Here is a 20,880-nt window from a genome sequence, read left to right on the forward strand (position 1 = left end):
CTTTACTTGAGGGTTAGATTTTCAGGTACAGAATAAGATCAGATAGAAAAATTAACTTGAAAGATGGTAAAAAGGTGTCAAAGCCGAGCAGCACGTTTTTCCAGTGACTACTCTAAAACCCACTGAAGTGGAATCACTGCTGACCTCAGCTGAAAACTCATTTCATGGTAAACTTTGGGAGGCTGAGTCTGTTAAGCTGGTTTTGGGGTTTAAAAATTTCTTTTATTTTACCTGCATACTAAACTGAGAAATCCAGCTATCACTTTTTCCTCTAGCTAAACATCTGTTTTACTGTCATGTTGGTGGCAGGATTGAGAAGGAGCTATGAAAGAGGCTATAATCAGAGAGCAAGACAAGTCCCCTTACAATGGCATGAAGATGCTGAACAACAGTGAAATGGACAACCTAAGGTTTGTGTTCAATGTATAGCACTCAGGCACACTGCTCTGACCTGAATTATTTAATTAAAGCATTAAACAAGGCACGTTTTCTTTAGAGCATGTACATGTCATTAAACAGCAGACAAGAGAGATGTAGAATATGATGCTGATGCAAACCTTCCCTTTGCCAGCACATTTAAAGGGAAAATACTGCTTTTCAGAGAAGTTGTAAAGCACCAGCAAAATTATAACTATTTTCTGAGACTCTGGCTGCAGATCTTCTCAGTCAGCTGTTCCATGCATTGCATTTCTCAGAAGTGGTCTTTTTCCCTAAATGCTGTACACATCAATCTCATCCTGCTTTTTCCTCAGTCCACTACATCAAACATGGCCTGAAATTTCAAAGTAGCTTTACAAAAAGGATCAGTAAATATCCTGGAAATAAGCTGATATCAATGAAAAAGTTTTTCCTATGTTTGCTGTAATAACATTACACCTATTAGGTATGCAGATAAAAATAAAGTTTTTTTTAAGACGGGCTTGTGAAGAATTCAGTATTTTGCCTTAATATCATAAAACAGCAGCAGCAATACTGTTTTCCTCAAAGGAAAACAGTTGTCTCTTGCAAACTGTAGTTCTCTTTTTCAGCAGCTGTGTATTACACATAACTAACTTTTCAGAATATTTTAATCTGAAAAAGCAGCTGTGTCTATTTTGCATTCGCCAAATGCACCTACCATTAGGATTAGCGATTTTCTTCCCTTAAATAAAACATTCCATAGAGGCTAGCACATGGTTAAAAACATTTAGGCACCTAAATACCTTTGTAAAATACAAACCACAATATCTTTATCTTTGGAAAGACAGTTTCCAAGTGGAAACCAGTCACCTTAGGCTCATACTTCTTAAGCTCTCCTGAAAAATTATTTTTCTTTTGGTGTAGCATTAACATTGTAAGACACAAGTGACTCTTGCAACTGCTCTTAAATTTGTATGTTCAACTAGTCAGCAGGAAGTCTACCTAAAAAGAGTAACTGCAGCATGGAAGAACAGCCACACAAGAATTACCATAGTCTAGGAAAACATTGTGGTCTTGCAAGTGGTTCTGCCAGGACATTGCTATTACTGCTAATGAGAGGTAAATCAGGTCAGCTTGGAGACACCTACGTTGCTGTGAGACATCAGTTTTGCTGAGATGACTACTCCTATTTTTGCTAAACCATTACATCAGCAGAAAGCTTAGCAGGGCACCAAAACTTGGAGTCTGAATACACACAAGTGGAAAATTTCTGTGGAGGCCCAGAAACCACATCAGGAAAAAGGCAGTGAACATGAGTCACTCGTACCATCATACTAGTACGCTGACCAGCTGAGGTCTTAAACATCTCTTAAGCTCCAGGGTTCAAAACCTGTTTTTTCTGACATGTTAGAAATCTTTCATTTTCATCCTAAATTCATATTTCAACAATTTAAACCCATTCATTCTTGAGCTAACATATCTTTCAGCTTCTATCATTCTTATCTTTCCTTTATCTTTATCCACTTGACGTATTTATAGACCCAATGACATCTCACTGACATATTTCCCAGGCCATCATTCTATACAGCTGTAATTTCCAGACAGACATAGGAACATCTATCAATTACTGTACTAGATCAGCTATATATTCACACAAAAAACGGTGTTCAAATACTTTTTTAAAAAAAATGGTCACGGCCCCTACCAGCACTTCTTACATTCCTATAAAACATAGCATGTGAAAATGTGTACCTACTGGGGCTGCCAGAATCATCAGAAAGAAACAGAACAAAAGCCCTGAGCCAGAATAAAAGAGGTGAAAAGCTTTGAGTAGTGCCTTTGAGTCAGACTCATTAAGGGAGAGGAGAATACAAGTTACGCCACTGAAAGTGTGATTTCACCCCAACGGGCACATTATGGGCTGCTGGCTGGCATGGCTGCTTACTCCACCACCAGTCCATCTGTGAGAAAACTGTCATACTGAATCTGGAGATCTTCCCTAAGCTCCTTTTGCCTAAGAAGGAAATTTTTGCTCCACTAACTGGATTTTACCTAGAATTATTAAAAACATTTTTAATAGAGGAAATGCACCCCCCTCACATTTGTGTAATAACTTCCAGATAAAATAAATCAAAACTGCTCAGGAAGATTAAACTCTTCTCCCATTAACCAAGTTTTGCACCAAGACACAAGTTTCAGAAGAAAAATACTTTGGTTTTAGAGTGGAATATGAGATTCAAGACAGAGGTCTCAAGATCGCATCTCTAAAAGCAACTTTTACAAAATCATGTTGTGATAATTACAGGTTATGTGTATACATAGTCATACAAGACAGTGCAGTCACATGCTGTTCTTTCCTCTGTCTTTTGTGTAGATGCTAAACACTGCTGCACAAGACCATTGTAATATAAATACTGTTTTCTTGATTTCTTGCATTTATTATTTTTGATAATGCTTGTTAGAGTGTTAGTGTTTAGACAACTTAGTTTCATGGAACTGAAAAAAGATGATTTTGTGGCTGTAATGGAAAGGCACAAACTTCACAGTGTTTTGGTCTACAGTTTACTTTTGAATTGCATATTTTAGTATATTCTAATCTTTAAAAAGGCGGACTGCTTACATTTTTTCTCAAGCTATGCCATGAAGAAATATAATCCACCTTTTAACAGAGCCACCAAGGACCCATTCTCTCCAGTTTACTTTATAGATTTGTACACCCCGTACAAAAATATTATGAGTTTAATTAGAACAGACAGCATGACAATATCATTTTACACAACTGTTTTCAATTACTGCAATGGCAGCTTCCACAGAGCTCTTGGTGATTTTTCAAGAGCATTTGCAAGCATAAAGTATGTTATTTGAAAAAAAAAAAAAAAAAGTAATTTGCTACAGCTGTGCAAAGTGGATTAAGGAAATTTATCACTAGTGAGATAGATATTTAGAAATGGGAGATATTTTGCCCATCTGAGCACAACTGTAAGATTTGATTACTTTAATAGCTTTTTTATTGGTCAGATTACATATTCTATTTTAGCCTCAGATATATGGTACATGAGAAAAAGGCAGACTTACAGGTTAGGAAAGTATTCTGATTATCCTTCACTTAAGGAGAGAATGAGATCAATTAGACAGAACAAAGACGTCTTGTCCTCCAAGTCAGAGGAAAACACACAGCATACATGAATTTCTGGTGAGTTATGTGTGAAAGAAACAGTAAGACAATATCAAAGGAGAAGTGTAAAAGGCAGAAAAACAAAGGAGTATGGGCCTTGGAAAAAGGGATAGAAAAGGTAAATCTTCGGCAGCTTTTGTGCTGGATCTGTGAACAACTTCCTTTCATTTGTCCTGTTCAGCCAAGAGAATTTGCTCTTTCTTCTGTAAGCATAACTACATAAAATATATCCAGGTATTTTCATCTTGTCTTCCTAATTGCTAATTTCACAGAATCTTCAGTTCTGGCTAAGCCCTTGGGTCAAAACTAATGTTGCTATTATATGCAACAGACACGAAGCCTCCATTTTATCATGGCATGCTGAATGGAGACTTACATGGAAGATTAGAGAAGCAAGAAAATTTATTTTCAATAGGGAACCTGGAACTCAGATATGAAGAAGAGCTTTGTAAGCATAAGGGCAATAAGAGAACAGAACACTTTGCTTAATTAGCCAATGATGAAAAAAGCTCATTAAGGAAGTTTAACACCCTAACAAAGAAGTTTATAGAAAACAGCAACCCAGTTCTTTTCCTAAAGTGATTTCATGGTGATGTAAATTCTTCAGAGTCATTATGCTATAGATTTATTCTTTAGTTATTTTTGAAGATATTCTGGAGACCCAAAAGATCCTTTTTGACCTTGAATTTGTGCCTTTGTTGTGAGATTTGTCGTCCACTCAAACCAGATTAGAATAATGCAACAAAGACAGAGAGGGAAGAAAACTGGGCCCTGATTAATACACAGAAGTATGTTGCAAAAGGGGCCCATGAGAGTTACTGGGTTGAAAATGGACAAAATTGCTTTTCTTCTTTAGGGAGAGGAGCAGGCAGAGTAGTATTTGTGCAAGGAGGCAGATTAATTGCCATTTGTTGGGCTCTGTGCTGCTACAGCTAGACTGCTTCCACAACCTAATTAATTTGTAATTTGCTTGGGTATTTCCTCATTCAACTATGGGACAAGTGTAGTATATGCAGCCCACTGCAGAAATTATCTTGAAAAGGAGCACAGTCCCATACCAAATAAATTTCTCATGAGCATATTAAAACTTCGTAATATATCATTGCAGTACAAAATTGATCAGTCAAATCAGAAAAGGCTAGATTAAGTCTCATATACTGTAGTCAGAAAACTGGCACAGTAATTCCAATGAACTATGACAATTAGAAAAAAACTAGTAAGCATCTAAGCTACAGGACATTGCAAATCCAAGTGCTTTGCAGCATTAGCGAGCATTACATTTATAGACTGACAGGCCTAATTTTCTCCACGGTACTCATCATACTCTAATCTCATAGTACAAGATTCCTCACTCTCCTCAGTTTTCTTTACATGCACAAGCTAGAAAAACCTGTGAGTTCTTTTGCCACACACAAAGCAATACATTTCTTTTACAGATTGCCTGCTCTCTGAAGATGGACAAAAGATGACAATTTCTAGAACTGCTTCCATTTCTTTGTGTCACCTGCGTAACACAAAAGCAATGTTATGAGGTGGAAAAATACCACATTTTTATTTCTAGATTAAGCTCCTACATCTGTGCAGGACATCAGTGAAGGTAGGTTTTCAAATCCTACTTTTAAGCAGTTGCTATGGTTTTTATATGCCAATGTAAGTTATGAGAGAGTAACAATAACTTTATGAAAGTACCTGGGTTGATTAAAAGAAAAGGGCTTTTGCTTAGACTAAGGGCATAAAGTAATACATCTCTATGTACCATGCACAAAATTATTTTTAAAAGGGTAGGTTTAAAAATAGAAAAAGCCTTCCCTAAATGTGCTTATCACTGAAAACAGAAGGGTTAGAAGCACCCAGTGCAGGACAAAGACATCTTTCATATTTTGAAACACTGCAACCCCACCAGTGACCCACCGGACCTACCTTACCACTAAGCCTTTAAACTCACTAATCACATGTTGTAATTGCAAAAAGAAGATATGACTGCGCTATGGCAGTCCTGTAACACTCTGTTCACAATGCAGACCTCCTTGGGAAGGACTATAATCAGACAAGTCACATTATGTTACTTGTAAAAAAAAAACCAAAACACCCACCTAAACAAAAATGGCACACATCAAGCCTTTTGTTTCTCAGTTATGTTCTGCTCCCTCTCTTGTCTCCTTCCTGTTCTGCACTGATCGTCCTGTATTTCTTCTCTTCAATGTGATGAGTCATTTCTGAGAGTCTGGCTTTCAACAAGCTTCAGAGTTGATAAAGACTACTCTTTCAAAAACTAGTAACAATAATTTTTAATTAACATAACTGATAACAATTTTGACATCTCAGTACACCTAACACCTGGGTATCAATTGGCTATTTATAACAATTTATAAATTACCACTCCACATACCTAGTGGCACCCTTTAGAAAAGGATGGTGAGCTCTAAGATCTGTCACATTTGCAAGGGTTGCACTTAGGAACAGTCACAAAGCAGGCATGAAATTTAAGGACAGATTTCAGTGAAATTCTTAATGATTTTGGGGGTCTTTTCTTTGCAACCCTGCATGTTTGTAAGGTCTCCCTGTAACAGATCCTCTCCTTATGACAAAAAGATGCTGGAAAGGAAATCAGATTAAACTAGCTGCCATCTCACCTAATAGTAACCCTCCTATAAACTACCAGTTATCCAGTCCAACGTGTCCTCAAGCATTCTATCCACAATTAAGTAAAACAAACGAAGGTCTGGGACACAAAAAAAACCCCAGCAAACAAACAAGACCTAATGTTGCATAAAAGAATTTTCAACTATTATTTATTTACTCCTAGGTACTTCAAAGGCACTAAGGAGTTAATTTTCACAGATTCTAAGTGGAATTTCAAAAGACTACTTAAAAGTCATATAGGAGCCTAATAAGATCCATAGGTGCTGAAATCCACTAATAACTCTGCCTTTATTTTTTCCTTCTGTATTAGAGACTCTGAATATCCATGCAGCAGATGCATTGCTGTACATTCAAACAGTGTGCAGCTGTTAGTACCTAAGCCTTGAGAGATTTATGGATAAAAACAGAAGTGCATAATAAACAAGTACATTTAGATGCATATCAAACAGAAGCTGCATCAGACAACCAAACTGCTGGACAACTGATCCAAGTTTACAGATAAATGTTAAAGCAAATAAAGTTCTCCAGTCAGCCAGGCTGCTTCTTTAGGAAAATATGTTATGCATTTCATAGTCCTGCACTGACAGGAGTGAACTACTACTTTTCTCTTTGAATAAAGCATGCAATACTATAGAAATGTTTTCTAAGCCAATAAATGTGTTCAAGCAGAAAAGAATAGTCATTCTGTTGCATTGCTATCCATAAAAAAATATCAACCCTATCAATCATTTTGTGTAACAAGATAAAAAAAAAATCTGTGAAAATGTCAGGATTTCAGCACACCTCCCTTTGCACACAAAACAACCTCAATGGAACACAACAACTGTTGTACTGGGCACACATTGCTTCTTTCCCAATTACTCCACTTAGAATCATAGAATCCTAGGGGTTGGAAGGGACCTTGAAAGATCATCTAGTCCAACCCCCCCTGCCAGAGCAGGGTCACCTAGAGTACATCACACAGGAACGCATCCAGGAGGGTTTTGAATGTCTCCAGTGAAGGAGACTCCACAACCTCCCTGGGCAGCCTGTTCCAGGGCTCTGTCACTCTTACAGTAAAAAAAAAATTTCCGGATATTCACCTTGAACCTCCTATGCTCCAATTTGCACTACTTACTCTGACATCTATTTTTTGCAATTTTTCTGCTGTAAATATCACATTCTGTACAAATGAAACCAGTCAAAATTTCTGTCTTCCTTTTTCATGAGCAAACAAGATCAAAATAATGGACCACAGTAGTCCCAATCCTAACTTGACAAATGTATGCAGTTCTTTCTCAGCCTTTATCCATCAAAACCACTGAAATAAAAATAATAGTATGGAGAAGAGCTCTGAATTAAATTCTTGATTGTCTAAAGTCTGAACATAATCCTCATTAACAACTCTGGGGGAAATGCTGTTTTGAGTTACACACAGCAGGGATGAGTGGAAATAAATGGGGGCACCCTATGGTCACAATCTAGGAAGTAACATTCCTACTGCATTGATCAAAGAAGCTGTGTCTGTGCCAACTTCCCTTTCTCTTCTAGCTCTTTATGGCCAACAATTTAAAACACTAGAAATCTTTTAGAACATCCCAAAGTCCCTCTTCAGCAATCTACCTGACAACATGCCAGATCCTAACAATAAGCCCAAGGCATTGCTAGCAGTCAGGGCTCTGTAGACATTAAGTCCAAGCTTGTTCTCATCCACCACCTTAAGAATTACTATCTGCTCCTCCTGGCTTTCTACCCCTTCTGCTTCATTGTTTTACACAGCTAAACCCGGACAAAACTCATCTTATAAAGTAGTATTTTTATTTCATTCCCCCTGATCTGGTTTTATCTGAGTCAACTACTCACTACTTGAATATTTATCTACTCCTACCACATATATTATAGTCTGCTGGTAAGGGATTTTGCATAAAGAGTAAGAATGGGTGTACTTAGGCAGTAATCCTTAATTCCTTCCCTGGTCTAGTATTTTTCCAAACTCCCTCCTCTTAGAGAATCTCTTAGCTAATGCCTAGCACACATCTTCGTTTACAGCTTTTTAAACTTTACTATCACTCTTGGCAATATTATTTCCTTTGCTGCTGCTCTTTCTTCCACTCAGACACAGACCATCTGCCATCCTGCTCACCAAACGACTTGTCAGCTTTGATATTTGTAGGCACTGAAGGATATTATAGGCATGAATGACTTTTATATTTCTCTTCCTAAATTCTGAGTTAAGGAGAGTATTGTACTGTAATGAGAAACTCACTACCCAGAAAAAGTAAAAGCCCACAGCAGATAAGACAGAAGGCACGTGCCATAAATTTTCAGTCTGCACTTCATAGTCCTTATTACAACCTTATTCCAATTCTCTTTTGGCAATCAACTTTAAATGGTTTTCAGGAGACCTAGATGTGTCAAGCAAAGGATTCCAAGTTATACCCTTTAGATTGTTCCCCCAAAGCTGATTCATTTTCATCAAGCAACAAAACATACACATTGTTCCACTGAAAAATGTGCAGATGATATTCAGATTAATCAAACTAGAGAATACTTGAAGTAATTCTAAGGACTGCAGGATACCTGATGAAAGACAGCACTGTCAAAAGTAATTCATATTCTAAGGATGAGCTTATTAAACTACTAAAAATTTTGGTTTATGTCAGCACATACATACTAGATATTAGCAGAAACATATATGAAGGATCAAAATGGGAAAAAATTTAGAACCCAATTGTTCTAAAACACTTGATGTAGGGTCAGGACTGGAAGGCAGGGAAGATCAAACCTCTTTTTCTACCACTTGAACTCTCTTAAATTAGTGTAATCCTCACTTTAAGTCTTAAGTCTCATTCTCATTTTCGTAAATTTCATTCACACTGTAAGTTTAAGTAATTTTCATTTTCAGGACAAATGCAGCTGGGAAGTTAAAATGTACAGCAGATTCTTCAGGTCTGATTCTGGGTGAGCAAAGGCCCACTTCATATGCATTTCAGAAAGTCTCTCCATTTGGCAAAAAAGCGATTCCACAACACACTTCAAACAAGCCCACAAAACAAAACACCACTAATTGGATTTTTTTTAAAATAAATCTCATCCACATTGTCCATCTTGACAGTCCTGTGCAGAGTAGTGTAGAAAGATCTGGATATTATGTGCAACACAAGTATGACAGAGGTTAACTCTTAACACCCTGTCAAGTTTTAGAAAGAGCCTTTAACTTCACAAGTATTGAACAGTATGGATTCAAGAAGCATGTTGCTGATATTGCATTATTTCATTCACAGCTGAGATTATCACAGACTGACAGCAATAGGCATGCAGACCTTGGTCCAAAACCCTACTGCGATCACATAAAGTGGCACAGGGCAAAGAGTCATCTCATCGAGCTCATTCAGCCAGCTGACTTTGCTTCACTTTGTGAAGAATTGCCATGGGAAAAGAAAAGGGGGCTTCTATATCTGTAAAGAAGTAGACAAAACAATATGAGACCAGCTAAGGGCCAGGGCTTGCTGTGAGCAGCACTGTGAATGCTGACAAAAATCAGAACAGTGTTTATCACGTGTTCAGTGTGTGATAGGCTACATCCTGGGAGCCCAAGGACTGTATATGTGCCAAGGAATAGGTGTGAGTGCTGTTCGCACTCTGGGTACCCCAGTTACTTGTTCTCAGTCCCCACTGTAAAAGTATATAAGGGAGCATTTTCTCATAATAAACTATTTCATTGCTTCTCACCCTGGAATCCATGTCTTAACCACCACACCACTTGAAAATGAACTCAGAGTAAAAAACTTACAGTAAAAAAAAAAAAAAAATATTGTTTTTCTATATTAAAATATATACACTTCTTTATAATTACAGTTATTGGTCTCCACAAACCAACTAATCTCCTTCAAAATTACACCCTGCTCCTGTCAGCTCCAGAGGCATTTGGAGGAGCTTCTCTACCAGCAAGACCCAGGTTCCTATGTTAGAGCTGCTCAGCTACATAGAAAATGTCGTTCCAGAAGGACTCATTAAGTCCAGAGAATTTAAATATAAGATCAACTCCCTGTGAAGAAAACTGCCAACTTGTGAGATAAACCACAAACTGATGCAAATATTTCAGCTAGATGCTTCAAATCTACTTAGTACCACTTATATGAGTAGTTTTCCTGAGAAACAGTATGAGTCACTATAGTTTTTTGAGGGATCAAGACCTAAGTCAATACCCTACATTTTGCAAACTCCAGCATCTCCAGGCAATATTTTTTCTTCTACTCTATCCAGAGTGGGGCAATACTGTAAAAATACACATCTTAGTATACGAGATTTCAAGTCTACCAGTTCATCACTAGAGCTAGCTGCAATAGAGCAGAAAAAGCTTAGTCTTTCTATTCTAGAAAAGAAACAAGAGACTAACCCACTCTCTTTTCTGTGGTGTAGTCTAGGCATTCATCTGGAAGAAGGGAAAACCAGGTCAGGCAAACAAAGACTTGAAACTGTGTTTCACCTGTTGTGGACAAATATTTTGTTCTCTGCTCATTTAAAGCCTCCTTTCCTGTACCAGACCAGAACAGTTTTCTTCTGAATCTGAAAAAGCTTCTCAGTGAAAGTACAATTGAGGCACACAAAAAGTTTCAGTGCTGAAAATGCAAACTTCTTTCAATAAATTCAGTTCTATTAAAAAAATGCAACAAACCGGGTTATATTTAAGATGCTGCCCCTCACTAACAGCTCATGTAGTGGTTCTTTACTCCTGATAAGCATCAGGTATTAACCTCTTTCCATATCTTCAGAGACAACTGGAGATATATAAAATAAAATGGAATGTGGACATCTGTTCACTCTAAATATGTAAAGAACATTTTGGAAAACTACAAATTATTTGCTTTATTGCATTATGTGGTAAAAATAAAACTTATACATAAGGAAGCAAGCGAAGCCTAAAATGAGACAGAACAGACAGCACATGAGAAGACGTTCTAGATGGTCAAACCTGTTATTCAAGCTGTGTGTAGAAGCAACAAAAGAAACTTTTCATTGCCCATCTTAGCCTGCAAACAATTGGACTTCTTTTCTACAGCAAGCTGGTATGTGCAATGAGAGTGAAGAACCAGCATCCCTGGGAGCAGGGTGTTCTCTGATAAAGTTGGAGGTGAATCAAGTCCTCTAAATATAAACAATCTCATCAAGAACTGCCTGTTACAATCTGTCCTCTGTTTTGCTCCTGGGACAACACTGATTTGGTTTGTCTTTAAGGAAACAATTTCCACAATCAAATTTACCACTGAAGAAAATGAATACATATCCCTCAGAGTTGGCAATTTCAACCTCCTGATGGTCAAGACAAAAATTTCTAGCAAAACAGCAGCCATACATGGCATAGAAATCATGATAGGACAATGCAACCTTAAGGGATTCAATAAGAAATAATTTAACAGTTTTGGTGAGACCAAGATTCTACCATTTGATCTTTTTTATCCAGTGAATAATAGTTTCATAAATTGCTAGGTTTGCACAGTTAAATTTTAAAAAGAAGTGGAGGTTCCCTGTGCCAAAAATAATTGTTATGGAAGGCTTGAGAAACAAGCCTGAAAATGCCTTCAGGAGTCTCAGAACTATCTTTCTCCTTAGAAGAAAAAAATTACCTTGATGTGGTAATCAAACTCTTAGTAATGCTGACCCCTAATGTTTTCAGTAAGATTGCCATTATCCTAGCAAGATACTTATATACACACATTACCCCCAAAGCACCTGGTCTTCACAACAACACAAAGCACTTTACTGCATTAATATTGAATGATACACTTATTCCAGGTTGTCCTTAATAAGCAAAGACTGTTCAAATAAGCTGAATCAACACTGGTAGAAGCTCCTTGTGAAGTGAAAAGCCTAAAGAACAATAATTGCCTTAAGAAGCATCCTTGTAGTGGAGTATGGACTTAATGCAAAAAGTAAAGGTCAGGTAAGATCACACAGGCTCTTAAAAATATTAGTTTTGGGGAGATGATCAGGACATTCAGCAGAAATCCTCTCAGAGGAAACTCTTGTGTATGAGCCCCTTAATGTTTTAATTCTCTAGACAGTGTGTGTTGGATTGATGTTCAGCTTTGTACCTGTGTAGAATTTCTCTTTCTGCTGTTTACTACTTACAGTCATATAACTGCACTGTGGACAGGATACATCAGAGTATCATGCACAACTTTGTGATTTATCTGCACATGCACTGCTGCATTTTTTACTTGAATCAATTTAACACAGAACCACTCATAGGAGAAGGCAAAACTCTCAGTTCAGACTTAGATTTAATACAGACAGATACATTCAAAGGTATAAGATTAGTTGCTAATAAGAGAAATCCATCTCTTCTCTCCATGTGTTCTTAGTAACTCCTGCAACAGGCTGTGACATCTTTATGAAACATACGCCATGCTATCTCAAGCAAGCCTGAGGCATTTACCATCAAAAGTGTGACTAAATCACTGCGATAAAGTGAAATGGAGTTGCTAAAGTGAAATGCTATCTGGACAACTGAGTAGCTAATTTACAAAGACAGAACCCAATGAAACAAATGCTTTTCAGCTACATCACTGGCACGTTTTGTGCAACTTTTCTACATGTCATCTCGCAATGACCCATCTTTGCTAACGCTTTTCTGCCTTAGCACGAAGAGCTATGGCTGCTGCACTGCAGGAACGTTCCAGTAAGAAGGCCTGCAAATATAATCTGACAAGTCAAGTTACTGATCACACCTTGTCCATGCAGGCAAAATCAAAGAAGTCCTTCTGAAAGACAGCAGGGAGACTGACACCAATGGTAACATCAGTATGAACAAGTCACAGAAGTTACTCAGCCCAACAGGCTAAATTAGATGTTTCCAGAGCATCACAGAACATGTTCTTCAAGCTATTTTTATACTTATGGCTCTACAGACATGAGATGGCCAACAGCAGATGTAGGAAATCATAACGTGTTTGTAAGAGCAGCAGATAGGAGAAGTTGATGTTTCAGAGGCTCATCACTTCAGAAGGTGCTTGCTCAGTGAAAGTGCTGCACCACCTCTCATTCCGGCAGGGAGCAGATCCCAGCGCTGGCGGCAGCGCGGGTTCTCCTGCGGGAGAGCGCGGCTCACAGCACCGTCCCTTGCGTGAGACTCTAACCTCTATTCACAGCCATCTGCTGTGGCTGTTGTGTAACTAGCTGTAATCAAGCATTTCTGCCATCGTATGGTAAATTTCCTTAAAATACACATGCAAAATTCATTACACAAAGACCTAGAATTTCTTTTAACTAGATTCAAGTCCTGGATTTCACAGATGTATGGCAGTCTGGAAAGGAAGCCTTCAAACTCCTCTACATGGGGTGGCTGTAATTTCCTTCTTGATTTCTATTATCTAGGGCTTACAGGAGGATACACTGACTAAAAGGTTTGACTGACTGGGATATGCATTGCTAGATATCTCCATTTTCTGTCTTCCTTGGGATTTATATTAAGATCAAATCAGATTTATTTCTCAGTATAATTATTAGCCTTTCACATATAGGCAGCTTTTAAAGGAGGAGAAGGAAACAAGTGGTTTTGACATTTGATTGGTTTTTTTTTCCTGCTGTCAAAAATATTGCATCTACCTGATTCCAGCTTCTCTCCATGAATTTCTAGAGAGATGCAGTCTTCACAAGCTGACCTACAAAACACCACCCAAGACCTAAAAGTCATGGCTAAACCAGAAATACTTCAATACTTCAAATGAAAAGCTTTGAAAACAAAACAATGTTGAGTAACCAGGTGCCAAAACAGTCTTGTTTTCCAGGAGAAGAGACAAAAAGAGAAGAATAAAGAACCAATGTTTCTTTAATTAAAGGATTTTGGACAAATTCAGACTTCTTTCTTATTTTTCCAAATAAAGCTGTCTGAATTCTTATTTAAATGTGACTTTAGCTAACACAAAATGAAGCTAGATATGGACTTGTCAAGGGCTGACAATTCATTTAAAAATGAAATATGAAATGGAAATGAACTGTAACTCTCCCTTCAGACTTTCCAGAAAGAAAGTCAGGGAGTGCATGGGGGTGTTTTGCAAACTTGTTGCTGGTTGTTTTCCTAAAATACTAGGAATTTAACAGAAGTGTGGGGAAAAAAAACAACCTCAACAACTCTGTTATTGCACACAAAAGTAATGAAAGCAATTCAACTTAATGCTGTTTAGAATAGCTCTCATGGTAGCACATTGTTGTCATTGCTATTTTTACTTGAGCAACTCAATATCAAGAGTTTTAGAATCAATTTAAAATATTGCCCCCATTTAAAACGTGAAGATCAAAGCTCTTTTTTGTTAACATCTATCCTGCAGTACTAACAGGAAAAAAAAAAAATAATTAAAAATATCACTGAATAGCATCTACACTGCACATTGTATAGAAACAATTACTACTTCCAGTTGTTTCCTATGCATTTATATTTAATTTTTAAGATTGTAAGAAACAATTATATTATGAAAGCTGATAGTGATTTTGAGTGTGATTTTCTTTGCCCACTGCGTTAGTAGCAAATTTGTGATTTAAGTTAATTTCTCTTGGGTTTCAACTTTTCACTGAGTTCTGACAATTAACACATTCACACTTTGATTTATCACTGGTGAATCATTTTATTAACACTTGGTTAGTGTTGCACTTCTGGTTTTAAGCATTTAATTTCAGTTCTGCAAAATAGACCAAATTTTGCAATTCCTATTTAAAAGAAACACAAAACAAAACAAATCCGGAAGAATCATGCTATTCACACAAAGTAACCTTTTACAGCTTCGGTGCAATTCAAATTTGAAAACACGCCATGTTTTACAGTCTGTATTCCTGAGGTCTCTACCCACACTCAATCAAAGAGGAGGGAAAACATGTCCCTCATGCCCACAAGAATACATCTTTTTTATTTTACCTTGCTGAGGTACTTCCCAGACTGTCTCTCACATGATGCATCTTTTCTCATCTACAAATAAATTAATCAAAACTTCTGAAGTAACTGTATTCCTTTTCTCCTTTATTGCTATTTCTATTCCTTTCAATCTATAATGCATCAACACCAAACTAGGTTGATTTGTGATGGGGTTGAACTGGAGGAACTGTTTACAAATCCTTACAAAGAAACCATCGTTAACTGAAATGTCATACCCACTTGATGGATGCTAACAGATCTTGCATTGACTTGTAATTTTCATGTTCTTCACTTGACCGTTGTCACCACATAGCTCTTAATATCTAACTTTACAAGGCAATAAAATATCACCTTCTGATTATTTTATTTTTGTAAAAGCTTAGCTTACTAAAGCAACACTAATAACTTTTATCCTGTGAACACACAGTTGATGTGCCATTCCTCTTTGCAATTAGATAGATAAGATAGCAAAAAATGGCCTTTACCAAAAGTGGAACTTGGTCTGCAGCCGCTCCTTCCATATGCTTCTTTTGAATACAAATCAGTCTTAAATGGATTATATAATTTTTGCAGAAAGGCTTAAAAACTTTTCCTTTTTGAAACAAAGTTAAGCAACAAAATTCAGATTTAGATTCTGATTTCAATAGGTCTATCGAGGGTTCAAAAAACTCCATATTAAATCTGGCTTTGAAGGACCTTCCACATGATTCACATGTCTACCTCTGGCTAGCCAGTACTGTTTTCCCCAAATTCTCTTCCACTCATAATTGGCCGTACTTACATCCAACCTTTAAAGCCCTTTTGATTGCAAAACTTTTTTTTTTCTCCTATGCCTCTGGAAATTAAAAAAGAGTACAAACTAATTCAAGAGGAATATTGAAAAATTATTAATCTCCTAGAAAATCAATCATTCAGTAAGACTCAGAAATTTCATTTATTTTACTTATACAAATTATTTGTAGATATTTTCTATAAATATTTCACAACTGTCATGCACTTTTTCCTCTACTTATTAAAAGTCTCTCTACAGACAACCTTAAAAATATTCTGCATGGTTAACAGAAACTTCAAAGACAGCTCTGCTTAAAGCAGGAGGCTGAACCTCCTGAGTTCTCCGAAGAAGTCCAGACTTCTTTTTCAACCTAAATTATCCTGTGATCTTACAAACACAAAACTGGGTATTGGAAAAAAAATTAAAAACAAGAAAAAACCCCAACACCAAACAAAAATCCAAAACAAACCCCCAAAAAAGAAAAGCAACCCCAAATCAAAAAACAAACAAGAAAGAAAAAAAGGGGGGGGGGAAAGCCCAAGATTCCAAGATTTTTTGTTTTGTTTTGTTTTTTTGGGGGGTGGGACTTGTTTTTGGAGCAGCTAAGTGTGGGTCTTCAAATCTATTTCTGGAAAAGTGTCTTTTCCTTTTAAACTGTAAAGACTTGTTTTACTTATTTACCTTCCCAGTCTTCCAGGAGTGCCATTTGAATCCTTTGCTACATTGAGACATTATCTAAGAAGAAGTAACTGCAGATTCCAGACATGAAACTTGCAGGTTTCTCTTTGATGAGATTCTAAAGCAACATGACATGTGCCATGCTGTCACAGGCTAAAGTATTATAAGATCACATGCTAAAACCAGCTCTATGGGAACAAGACTTGTGGCATTTCAAAAAGCCAGTTTAAGAGACCCATAGTGTAACATGGTGGAAACCAATGAAAAAAAAGGAAATTCCACGTAGAAACAAAGCATGCTTTTTAACCAAGAACATAACTGACAAACTGGGCTGTGAATAAATTTTGTGTGAAAGTCTTGAAAACCTCAGAGGTGAGATGGTAAACAAAACCTCCTTCTAGGGGCTAGTTTGTGCTGACTTTAAGAAGTTTACAAATGAAGTATTATCAGCTTATTGAAGAAATTACATGATGGGGTTGACTGCAACAATAGGAGCATGGCCTTATGACCGATAAGCTTCCCATCCTATTTTTTTTTTTTTTTATTTTAGAAAATAATGCATTTATTTTAAAAAAGGATCAGGTAACATTTACAATATTTGATAGGGGATCACTCTTCCCTTAAGCTTCTGAACATAAAATGGGAAAACTTGAATGCTAATATGACAAATAAAAAAATAATGCTGCACATTATAAAACTGAAAGACACTTTATGCATAGGAAAGCAGCTTTCAATGTTAAATTAGGAAAAAAAAAATAATGAAGGTAGAGTTCAACAATCTGGCAAAAAAGCAGCAACATAGACTCCTCAATGCCTTGCTTGCCACTTTGGAATATCCTCACAGAACACTGAAAGCTTTCAAGGTTATACTTTGCCTCAGCATAAAAAATGATAAACAGAAATATCTACAGCCTGCATACAACTTACCTTTCAAGATTTGTTGGGCCAGGCAGGTCTACTCCAGAACACTACAAAGGATAGTATATGAGTACATTTGTACAATTTATGTTGTATATACGAGTTCCCAATCCTATAAATACACACAGGACTACACATGCTTGAAAAATTCCTTTGACATGAAGTTACATTATAGTTGTATTTATAACATTGAAAATGTAAGTGCTCTACCATTGCCATGAACTGTATTTATTTGTAGAGAAGTTCACCCAGATGGAGAAAGCTCAAGCAATGCTTCAAATATACTCCTATCCCTTCCTTCCAGCATGCGACTGCTATTTCTTTTCCCTTTGTCCCATTAGTACATCCTGGAGAGATGAAGGAGAAGATGACTGAGAAGGAGTTCAAGGTCTTTTTCTGATCAATATTAGCATGGTTAATAGCAGACTATCCTCTTGATAGGGACTGTAAGCACAGGTTGCACTGTAATGTAGCATGCAGCCTCTTGTCTTATTTGTGATGTTATTAATTTTGTTAGGTACCTTGTGGCTCCCATGGTTTAGGCAGGTTCTTCTGCCTCCTGTTAATTCCAAGATTAACAAACTTCTTCTCTAACTACTTGTGTTTGGGCTCTGGGTTGTTGGATTTTTATTTGTTTGTCTGAAGATTTTTTAAAAACATTTTTCACTTGTAGGCAGAAAACCTAGTTAGGAGTGGAGAAATTAAGGGAAGTGGAAGCTGTTAACATCTGTGATGTCTAAATGTCCAGTAGAAGGGCTGGTATTCGGGGTGTTTTGACATTGCTCTGTGTCCCCTACATCTGTTTTCTTAAGAATTTGATCGTAAACTTTGAGCTGAAGGGAGGCAGCAGGTGGCAGATCTGACTGCAATAAGCCCTGGACACCAATTCAGGAACTCTGAGACACCATCAGGCAGTTTCAAGAGGCTTCCCAAAACAGCATCCTAAATATCTTAATAGTTTAGTAATTAAACTACAGGTACATGATTCAGTGTGCATTAATCCATATTAAGTATTGCAGAATTTGTATTCATATCTGTAATGTAAAGTCAAGATCTACCTAACATACACCTAATGTGAGGGAAGAAGCTGAGTTTGGCCTGATTCTGTTAAAATATTGCAGAGCCATATAATATTACTTGACACTAGGCAAATTCAGGTAACTAAGCTGAACAAGCTTAGTTTGTTTTACAGGGCAATAAAAAACTAAACAAAAACTAAACAACTCTTGTGCAGGTAAATAACTAACAGTTGCTGCTATTTTTGAAGTGACTATAGTCTAGATTAATTTCCTATTTAATGACAAGTGAATGCTCTGAAAACGTAACCAGCATTGTCACAGGCAAGGTAAGATTAAGAACATATTGCTTCAGTATTTCATGCATACAAACTTCAAATAAGCTAAAAATTGTTATCAGATGCATCGTTAGCAGTTCTGAACACATTTAGTACAGAAAACTATAAGCAATAGTTTCAATATAAGCACGAAATTCAAATGAGCTGGACTTGATTATAAAGCTTTACTGACACCAGCCAGTGCTGGTCCAGACACAAGAGCACTCATCTGAGTGTTCAACTTTTGGAAAGTAAGCCTTGCATTAAAAAAACCCTGCTTCTTTCTGAAGCAACCTCTAAATTCACCCCTCAGTGTCCTTCCTAATCTGAACACACACATTAAACTACAAAACTAAGTTTTTGCGAAACAACACCAGAACCTTTGGAGATAAACATATTGTGCCTTGCTACTGAATCAAATACTATTTACACTGCTCATGTTACGCAAATACCAAATATTTCTGCCTCTGACTGCTAATTATCAGTGTACCAATATTTGCCTCTCAAGAAGAGAGATAAACACATTATTCATTTAACTCCTGAGAGAAATGTTGATGTTGTCACTGCTCAGCTGCAACAGAAAGTTTCTAATACCTCTCTTTCAGGCTAAGCATGCTCAAAATGAATGCACACGCATGTACATACATAGACATATATCACACTATGCCAAAACACAGAAAGGCACCTAAACAGAAGCTTTTCATCTTTTGAATACAGATAAGGATTAAATAGAAGTTAAATTTCAAAACGGACTAGAAAAGTACCTAATTTGTTTTAACCTTGTTATATGTATTGGAAGAGGAGCCACAGGTTGTTCAGTGATTCTACATCAATATGAAACCCAGGTCCCCTGCTCTTACATACTCTAAATAATGCCATCTTCAAAAACTTAATAAAATATAATAACTTATCTTAATAAAATATAATAAAATAACCTTTGTAGCTACAAGGTGTATAAAGGGCACTTCAACAGAACCTTTGTTAACTGAGCAGGATCAGGTGGTTGAAATATTTTACAGAAATGATGCAGTCAGAAATGAACCTTAGTAAGAAAGCATCTCACAAGTAAAGAGAAACAAGTCTGTGTAACCAACACAATACTGCAAAGAATCAGTAACACTACTGTTTGCAATATATAAACAGTGTAGGGCTTTTGGTCTCGTTAGATGGTGCTTAATGTGGGAGTTTTCTCTGGTTTTTGTATTGTATCTGTATGAATTTCATCTCCCCTCTTGAGAGAGTAAATCTCGAGTCCCCTGTTAAAACCAAGTCAGACAGGTACCACCCTATCCTGTTGCTAATTGATTGTCCTTACCTCCAATTTTAGGATACAAACCAACTTTTACCTTGACATATACAAAACTTCTATATTTACACATGCATATACAACTGGGCAAAGCTAAAATCTGCCTATTTATTACAGGCTCTGCACTTTGCCATGAAAGGTAAAGGAAAAGCTAAACCAAATACAAAGCAAACAGTAACTGCAGCTATACAACAGAGAGAACTACAAAACAACAGGTTTCTTTGGCAACAGGCTTTTACATGGAAAAGCACAAGAAAATAAACAGAAAGCACAGAAAAAGACTAGAATAAAAAGCATTATTCTTCAAAAAAACACAAAGCAACTTAAATGAAACTTTAAAGAGCACCCAAAACGAGATGACTTGATACGTTAGTTTCCAAGTATAAGAACAAAACCAAGAGACTGAATATGACCCTTTGTTGTATGTCATTTCATTTAAAATTTTAATATAAACACATTCATTTGTAAATGGATTAATTTACATGAAATTAATATTTAATATTTTAAAGATAGTTTTAGTAGACACTAAAATTTTAAGAGCACAGTGGAGCAGGAGAGCACATGCAGATGGTATTCTGGAATATACTGAGCAGCGTAACAGAAAGTTGACGGTACTACCTCAAAGTATACCTTTACTCTGCAAACACAGAGCAGCTTCACTTGTAAAAGTGAAAAAAATATTTGAATTTTGTGTAAACTGACACCACATATTTTCAAGAAGATAATAATTTCTGCAGTGCCAGACATTATTTATTTTTTTGTGTTGTTT

The 20,880-nt window shown here is 36.7% G+C and overlaps 1 protein-coding gene across 1 annotated transcript in view; it reads right to left on the reverse strand.

Annotated features, from left to right (window-relative positions):
* Positions 1 to 20,880, reverse strand: part of NRG3 (neuregulin 3) — a 98,842-nt gene that overhangs the window by 74,500 nt on the left and 3,462 nt on the right.

Source organism: Chaetura pelagica, unplaced genomic scaffold (assembly GCF_000747805.2).
Source record: "Chaetura pelagica isolate M959 unplaced genomic scaffold, ChaPel_1.0 scaffold346, whole genome shotgun sequence".
Classification (NCBI taxonomy): Eukaryota; Metazoa; Chordata; class Aves; order Apodiformes; family Apodidae; genus Chaetura; species Chaetura pelagica.